Source organism: Acipenser ruthenus, chromosome 16, assembly GCF_902713425.1.
Source record: "Acipenser ruthenus chromosome 16, fAciRut3.2 maternal haplotype, whole genome shotgun sequence".
Lineage (NCBI taxonomy): Eukaryota > Metazoa > Chordata > Actinopteri > Acipenseriformes > Acipenseridae > Acipenser > Acipenser ruthenus.
In genome coordinates, this window is record NC_081204.1 from 6,724,492 (window position 1) to 6,732,892 (window position 8,401).

Sequence of the window (8,401 nt, forward strand, 5' to 3'; positions counted from 1 at the left end):
GATCTGAAATGACACCTAATGGCTTCTCAGACAACTCTGCTTCTCTTCTTATGTCACTTTAGTGTGAAAGGCTTCATGGACTGTACCTTCAGCATGCTAATTGTATCCAGCTTGGTTCAGCAAACCATCTGAGCCTGACCTGCTATCCTCTGGGTTCTCACAGCACGCTGCAGCCTGTTACTTCTTGTTCCAGCACCTTGCCCTATAAAATGTTTTCAGAAAACTCAGAGCCAGTGTTTGATTTTTTCAAATTTCCTTTCATTGTTTTGCATCGTCCTTCCTTCACCCACCCCCCCACCCCCCCACCCCCCCTACTGTAGTGTGCTAATTTTGCCACTTGAGATCAGTGTTGCTCTGTATTTGAGTGGAAAGAGTTCGACAAACTCAGGATCCCAGTGGTCTAAAGCTCACTGACCTCTTAGTTTAAATGTCTGATAAAATCATCCCTGTTCAGTTTACTTAAGGTAATGGAACTGACTTCACCTTTATTATAATTAATGTAAGACTGAGATTTGGGATACAGAACACAATGAACATATTATTAAAATTATAAACACAAATAATGCATAGTTCTACGTGCATATACAGTACTACTCTTCTGTCCATAGTGGAAACCATTCACTATAAAAAAAGCCTCAATTACCACCTGGTGACATATGGACAAGGTAAATGGTAGACCCATGAAGTTACCATACTTAGAAGGCAGTTTTTAATTAGCATGTGCTGTATCATCTGGAAGGTAAGGACCTAGGAAACTGAAAGAGAAAAGCAGACAAGAAACAAAAATAAATCTATTGTTTAGCTTAACTTCCAAACAATTTTGGAGAGATTAAATACTTTTAAAAACAATTAATGATCATATTCATTGTAATTAGTTTGCATTATAAAGCACACTTTAAACTACACAGGGGCAGTTATGGTTTGCACTGCTATATCCTGCAGGACACATGTAAAAAAAAGTGAATCCATCAGTGCAGTTATCTTTGGTTATGTTGGCTGCTTAAATGGAAGGCAACAAACCTATTTGTCATGTATACAACTTGGAACCGTATTAATGGGACCTAGTCAGACAAAGAACCTGTTAATTACAGTAACAGAATGTTGGTTTAAAAACTAGGACTTATCAAGTACTTGAAGTGATAGTTTCAGAACCCCAGTATCTTGTCAGAGCCAGGGATGGTCCCATAAGATTTGAGTTGCAGTAGCAGGTATGGAATTCACACTTTTAACTGCACTAGTACTGACGGATGTGAAAATGGCTAGCGTGCCAAGATCTTGTTAAATGATGAGAAGCCTTATTCAACCTGGACATCCAGTTTGACTATTTGCAGGGCTGTGTTTAAAGAAGGGCCAGTCCAGCATTTTCCAAAGTATTGCTTGTCATTTTCTGTACTTTTTTTTTTACTATGTAAAAGGATGTTATATTATCAAAGCCACAATGAAACATTGAAAAGGCTTTAAAAAACAAACAAAAAAATACTATATGAAGCTAATTATGTTGTGTATAATAATAAGATATTTAAATTTAATATTTCGTATATATGGATTGTTATTTTAAGTTGAATACTAATGCTAATACTGATTCTGATTAAAACAATAATGCTCTGATATTTCGTATGCCCAAAGTACTGTTTTGTTAAGTTTTCTGTCATTTTCAGGCCACATCCCCCAAGCGGCTAGTACTGATGTGAGTGTGACATGCATGCCACATAGCAGTGGTAAGGAGGCTTATTTTAGCTTGTCCTCATTGGCTTTAAAGGAAACTTGATGTAAATGATATCAGTAAATATGTTTCTAAGTAGTTCTGTGGGACTTATTTTCCAGTGACAGCAATGAAACATAATCGTCACACATTTAACACAGTGGGCAAATATTCAGAAAAGTTAACTGATGTAACTGTTAAAGATGTAACTGTTTTACAAATAAATAAACCAGTTTGACTTCAACAAGACTTTAGCACAGGGTCCAGTTGGTCACCCTTCATGTTTTTAGAAATGATGTAAATGGGTCGTCACAAAATGATGCGGATATGTGTGGCTAAATACTGTCTTGCTCATATTTCTGACTGGGTTAACCTAGTTGTATTGTGTGATCTTGCCATAGTGAAGCCATTGAAGCCAATAAACAGGATGTGCCTTATAAAGTGTTGGCAGCTCATTGTATCACTTACATCATATAAGCTCATTGTTATATGGGGAGATCCACTATATTCATGTTATATGAAAAGTAAAACATCATTGCCTTTAACAGACAACACAAAATCCATATGGAAGCCGCAACACAATATTATTGAGACGTCTTACAGCAAGATGATGAATCCTATAGTAAAATGTACGATGGAATTAGATGAACATCCCTATCTTATTTAGCCCCAACTATTACACCTTTAATGGAGCTGTGCAATATTCATAAATCATGCATGAAGCAAGATTGCACACTTTTTCTATCTTTCCATTAGCAGCACAGCATGCTAGGAGCAGAAGGACTGCTGATTCAGTTTTTAAAAACGTAATGTATATTTTTAAATAAAAAAAAGCAGAAACGTCATTCTTTCTGCCTTTTTAAAATGCAGTCATTTGTGCATAATGCATTAATTGTAGGATGCCAGTTGTAGCCAGGACGCAGGAGAAATTACTTTCCAGTGGATGCCAAGAGGCAGTAATAAAAGAATAAGGCCACTTCTGAATGGAGGTGTGCAGTTAGCGGGTGACTGCTTTAGATAAACGTTTAATAAACGTTATTTCTTAAAACCTGTTTCTTTTATTTTAGGGATCAGAGCTTAGAATGACTGTTCTTTTGTAATTGGCTATGATGCTGATTTTATTTGATTGAAATAGCAGTCGCTGACCAAATTATTATTATTGCAATCTGTACAGACCATTGCACCCTCAAACTAGCAGATATGTGATCAATATTGGCACCAAAATGTCTACTCACCACAACATTTACTCCTCTATTGTTGACAGTTGGAATAATGCAATGGAATGGAAGGAAGATCATTTTTGATGGTATCTATGATGTGTCCGACAAGAATCCAATGTTGTTAGGGGAAGCCGTGGTCTTTTTCTGGAAAACATTTCCATCCAATTTATTTAAAGTATAACGAAAAGGTGAACTACATATACAATTACTGGCAGAAAGACAGTTACAATACTTATAAAAGGTTACATTTGAGGTGCACATTATACTTGGAAAAATGCTATATCTTTTATTTTTGATGGGGTAGCATACTAGGTGTGCACATTATATAAGGCATGCATGTTATTTAAATAATAGAAACTAAGGCAGAAAAAATATGCATTATACACTTGGTAAGTATGAATTAAAAAAATATAGATTTCAATATTTCTCTTTAATGGAAGGGAAGATGCACTTGTAGTAGTAATCCTGACATACTAAAATAGCAATTACAACCACTAAGAAACAGTTCCGAAAAAATGCTTAGCCTAATAATTACAAAAAAAAAACAAAAAAAAAACGATTTAACTGTAACTGTTTTAATTGGGGTGTGCTGCAAAAATATATCATTTGATATCTTATATTAACAAAATCTAAGCAAGTGCACATCAGATTACTATGGATTCCAAGCAATACAACAGCATAATCTTTAAGTGGCCCCTGTGCAAGAAACATAATGGTTTCTGTCTTTATCATTGTGATTACTGACCCAGCAAGACCCAGGTCAAATTAAAGTCCATCACTATCTCACAGTAATTGGCAGACAGCATTGTTCACAGGTCTCAGATAACATGCTAGTGACCCACATAGTAAATGTTTGCTTGTGGCTTAATTAGTGGATTGCCCCAGCCTGGCCTTTTCTCATTTGATTTAAACTTATTCAAACTTAAAAAAAGTTGTCGAAACCGTCCATTAACATGCAAGTCCTGCTTAGGTTATCCAATATGTGCATATGTGTAATTAAAATGAAGAATGAATAGGACCCTTGTAGAAAGTGTGCATGTGAACAGAATATTGTTTTGGAGTCACAATCTGAAAATAGTCATTGTTGAGAACGTGGTGTTTCACAAATTGTTTTGCTTAATGACACTTTAAGACCAAAAGATCATACCCTCTGAAACCGTGACAAGGCAACTCAATGCAACTGGGTTGACGGCTGGATTAAGACAAATGATCCAGGAGCACAGCACCCTTGACCTTTAGGGAAAAAATGAAAAACCTGGTCTGAAGGGTGATGGACAGTACATAATAATACCAGTGGAAGAATTGATGGAAGATGCCTTTCACTGCAGTATAGTGCATTACACCTCTCTCCAGGGGAAGAGACATCACCATTGATACAGTGTCTCTTGGAGTTTACGTTTATACGGATGTACAAGCAAAAATACAATTCTACCATGCAAATGTTCTTAATCTAGAGATACTAACAGAAGCTAATACAAACTCATCAAGGGCAAGGCTTCTAAGCTTTTGCATCACGGTTTGCATCAGCTTTCTCTAAAAGGGAAACATTGCTGTTACGATACTTATGTAGTAACTTAGATGCAAATTATTAATTATGCTGCTTACTTAAAGGTTCTGCAACATTAAAAATGTATTCTATTGAGGAACAAACTTTGCGCTAAAGAAAAAAACAATGTCTGTACATACTGCAAGAGTCTCGCATCAAATACCAAAGCTAATATAGAGTACCGAACAAACTACTGGAAAGGAACGTGCTCCTGGGAGGCCGGGGGTGAAGGGTTATTTGTCTGATGCTTACTGGTTTGAAAGTCCTTGCTCGCTCTGCAGTGGCAGAGTGTGCAGCAGAGGTCCACAGAGACTAGCCTGGAAGAGTGAGGGAGCTTGTATTTAATCATCAGATCAGAATCTGCCTTGGGGGCTATTGACAGGGGCCATCCAATTTCCGACTCAGCAGGAAAGCCTAGAGAAGGCCGTTTGGCTAAACCACAAGGCGCAGTGCAGGGAAGAATAAAAAAAAAAAAAAAAAACCTGTAGGATTTATTGTGGTTCCTGAGAGCTACACATCAAACATGTATCCATTAGTTAAAGGTATGAATTTGTCCTGCAGTTCTTCACATAAAAAACTCACGACCTGGGAGACAAAAATGCTACTAAAAGGATAAAGTCAATGTTATTGCAGAGAACACATTCAATCACTACCCCCCCCCCCCCACAGCTTGCAATGCCCATCTCCACACTGAATCAATGGTGCTAAACTTGTTAACTTTTTTCTACCCCTTTCTTTAGAGGGTATTATATTACACTGGAGCTTCATCTGGCATACAGTCAGAGGAATAAGAAATATGCAAGTTAATCAGGTTTCTGCTCGTAATGTTGTGCTATTGAGATCAAAGATTACTGACCTGTAGCTCCATACAAACTGGGAATTAATTACTATGGTTTTAAGGCAGTACTGTAAGTGCCTTGGTACAAAGTGGCCCAAAAGTATTGACACTATCCTATCTTTTAATGCAAAATGGTCTAATTTGTGTTGATTTTATTACAGCTTAGGAAATGTGAACTTTTACAGAATGTTCTGTATCTGAACATCTGAATTTTTCAATTTCAATCCGAAGAATGGCAATATTAATACTAATAACTTCTCACAGAGTGATCCTAAAACCTGTCTTCCCTTGTACAAGGTGCGAGCACCTTTTTTGAGTGAACGGTGTATGCGGCAGAGATGGATGGCTCTTTGACAGAACCAGTTTAATTTATTTGAAGCCTTCCCTCTGATGGGAATGAGAATGTAGAGATGGGAGCCCAGCTAACAAGATTGAAGTTTTTGTAGGTATCAGGCTTTTAAAGACTGTCACCCACACCTGTGGTGGTTTTGACAGACTCACTGAGAACAGAAACTGACCCAAGACTGAGAATATTTTTTTTGTTTATAGTACATAGACATCCACATGTAATAATGGCAATGTGAATATATGTATTTTTAATTTTATTTTTAGCTTAGGCATTATAATGTGACAGCCATAATTAGCCTACTCTGCAGCAGATGATTGCAAATGTTGCTGTAAGAATTACACAACCATTATTAATTATAAACCTCATTACTAATTGTTTCAACGTGTTTAAACTGTCTAGGTTGAAATCTGTAGTGGCATCAACTGCTAAAACACATTTCATTAACCAACAATGCCACATTTGCATGCGTTAACTAGAGTTTAGTATTGAGTTTTGAAGACATATTTGGCAAAAGATTGCCTGTGATAAGTCAGGATTTTTGACATTCCCTTGAGGACCTACGATGATAACAAACGGAACATGACATATACAAAATGAACAGTATATACAGAATAATGTGATTATTAGTAGACCAAGCACTCTGATTTGTCTTTAACACTTTGTTCACAGTTGGTGGCATTGTGTAGTTGTGTGTGTTTTGAAAAACCCAACTGCCATGACTAGAAAAATATGTTCTCAATTAAGCCAAGGTAGATTTTCTGTAGTATATTGGACACTGTATCTCAGGAAAGGTAGTAAATACAATGTGTGCAGCAACAATGCTTGATATCCATATGTTCTGGATATAATTCAGCCTTTTTGTCATCTTGCACAAATGCTATGAAACACCTTACATCTTATTCACAATCACCACTTGAGTGCTATTTTTACAATTCAACTGCAAAAAGAGAAGTCTGATATAGAAACAATACAAACCCTTACCATTGACACTAATGGAGATTTTCAATTTGAGCAAAGCTTACCTTAAGAATATTGAACTCTCTTCTTTTGTTTTCTATTGAGGCAGCAAGCTCTTCTCTCTAGGGATCAGAAGGAATGGAAACCAATATCAGGCTATAGATGAAGACATCCGGCATACAGTAGTATTGAATTGTATTGAAAGAGCTTTCCATACGTTTTGTTGCAACAAACCTCCATTTGCTCTAGGCTTAACCACGGTATATACAAACACAGAGCTGTCTGGAGGTCATTTCAAACCTCATTTTCATTCAAAGCTTTTTTATATGTAGTCATGCAAGATTGATAATTTGCCAATATTGGCACTACAGTTTTCAACAGCTGCCTGAACCATCATTTTATTTATTTATTTTTTATTTCAGGAAATTCAGATGTGGTTTAGTGATCTCATCCAACTGTTTTTTTCTATGTTTTGATTTGCCTTTTGATGTAATAAGTGCCTTAGAAATTGTAGTTGAATGGAATATTAAATATCTCCTGTATTGAAGAAGATGCAATAACCATAATTATAACATGCGCCCTGTAACATGTATGATCGAGGAGCCTTGTTTCAAATCCCTTGTATGACTCTCTTGTACACTAACCTTACAAAAATACCATAGCATTCTATACTGCATGCATTATAATAAAAAAAATACTGTAGTTGCATGTAATTAAAATACTATTTGGATAAACGTACATTATAATTCAAATGTTCAGGATTAAAACACACATTACTTTTCTTGCAGATGGTAACCCTGTGTCCATAGTTATTGAATGAGTGCAACAACAAAAAAATAATAATACATACATCTGTGCATCTCAGAATTAACAGAACAAATAAATACATTGGAGGTTTAATATTTTGTGTTATTTATATATTTATGATTTATTGAATTCGCTTTTTGGGGTTTCACCTTATTTGTAAAAGTAATCTAAAAATAACCAGTGATCTTTAATCAATTCTATAGGAAATTAGTAAAATGGACCAGATGGCTTCAGAACCAGTGATGAGAAACAATAATTATAAAATAATTAAAAACAACCCTGATCATTATTGGATTCAATTGTATGATGTTCACAGTTAGAATCAAGAAATAACCTGACTTTGTATATGATTGCAGCCCCCCCCCACCCAATCCATCCCCTCCTCACTCCTGAAGGCAATTCACCTCTTCCATGATCAGTTTCAAAAGGTGATTATTTCCACAGAACTGGTTCCGTCCCAAGATAGTCAGTCATGCATTTCACATAGACCAAATGGTTATTATGGTTGTTGCCTACAGGCTTTTTTTTTATTTTAATCCCTTGCTGTTCCAAGTATGACATCAAAGTCTTTTTACACATACAATAGGAATCATTGTATTTAGTTGGGCATTGATATCATACTTTATTTTCAGTAAAGTCGTAAAATTAAAATGACTTTTAAACCTTTCTTCTAAACTTTGGCAGGCTATAACACCTGAAATGCATAAACCTGACCTAGTTTCCCGGTCATATTTTTGTATTTAGTAATGTTAATAAATACATCAGCGAGATTAATATTGGCATTATTCAGTTGCTGGTAAGATTATTAAAGCTATTTAAAGGTTTTAGCTGCATGAAACTATTTTCTTCAAAATGAGGTGGTTACCCTGGATTTCTCTTGCTTGTAAATGTAGCGAATCTCGTTATCCATCTTACATTTATACATATCCTCTTTTTGAGCTTCATTTGAGACAGAAAATCATTTGTCTTCACTTAGATTTCA

The 8,401-nt window shown here is 35.8% G+C and overlaps 1 long non-coding RNA gene across 1 annotated transcript; it reads right to left on the reverse strand.

The window, feature by feature from the left end:
- Positions 1 to 322: 322 nt before the first annotated feature.
- Positions 323 to 4,155, reverse strand: LOC117411996 (uncharacterized). The gene is made up of 3 exons (XR_004660959.2): positions 4,070 to 4,155; positions 2,938 to 3,066; positions 323 to 755 (listed from the first exon to the last, which is right to left on the reverse strand). It is a non-coding gene; the product is annotated as an uncharacterized LOC117411996 (long non-coding RNA).
- Positions 4,156 to 8,401: the final 4,246 nt, after the last annotated feature.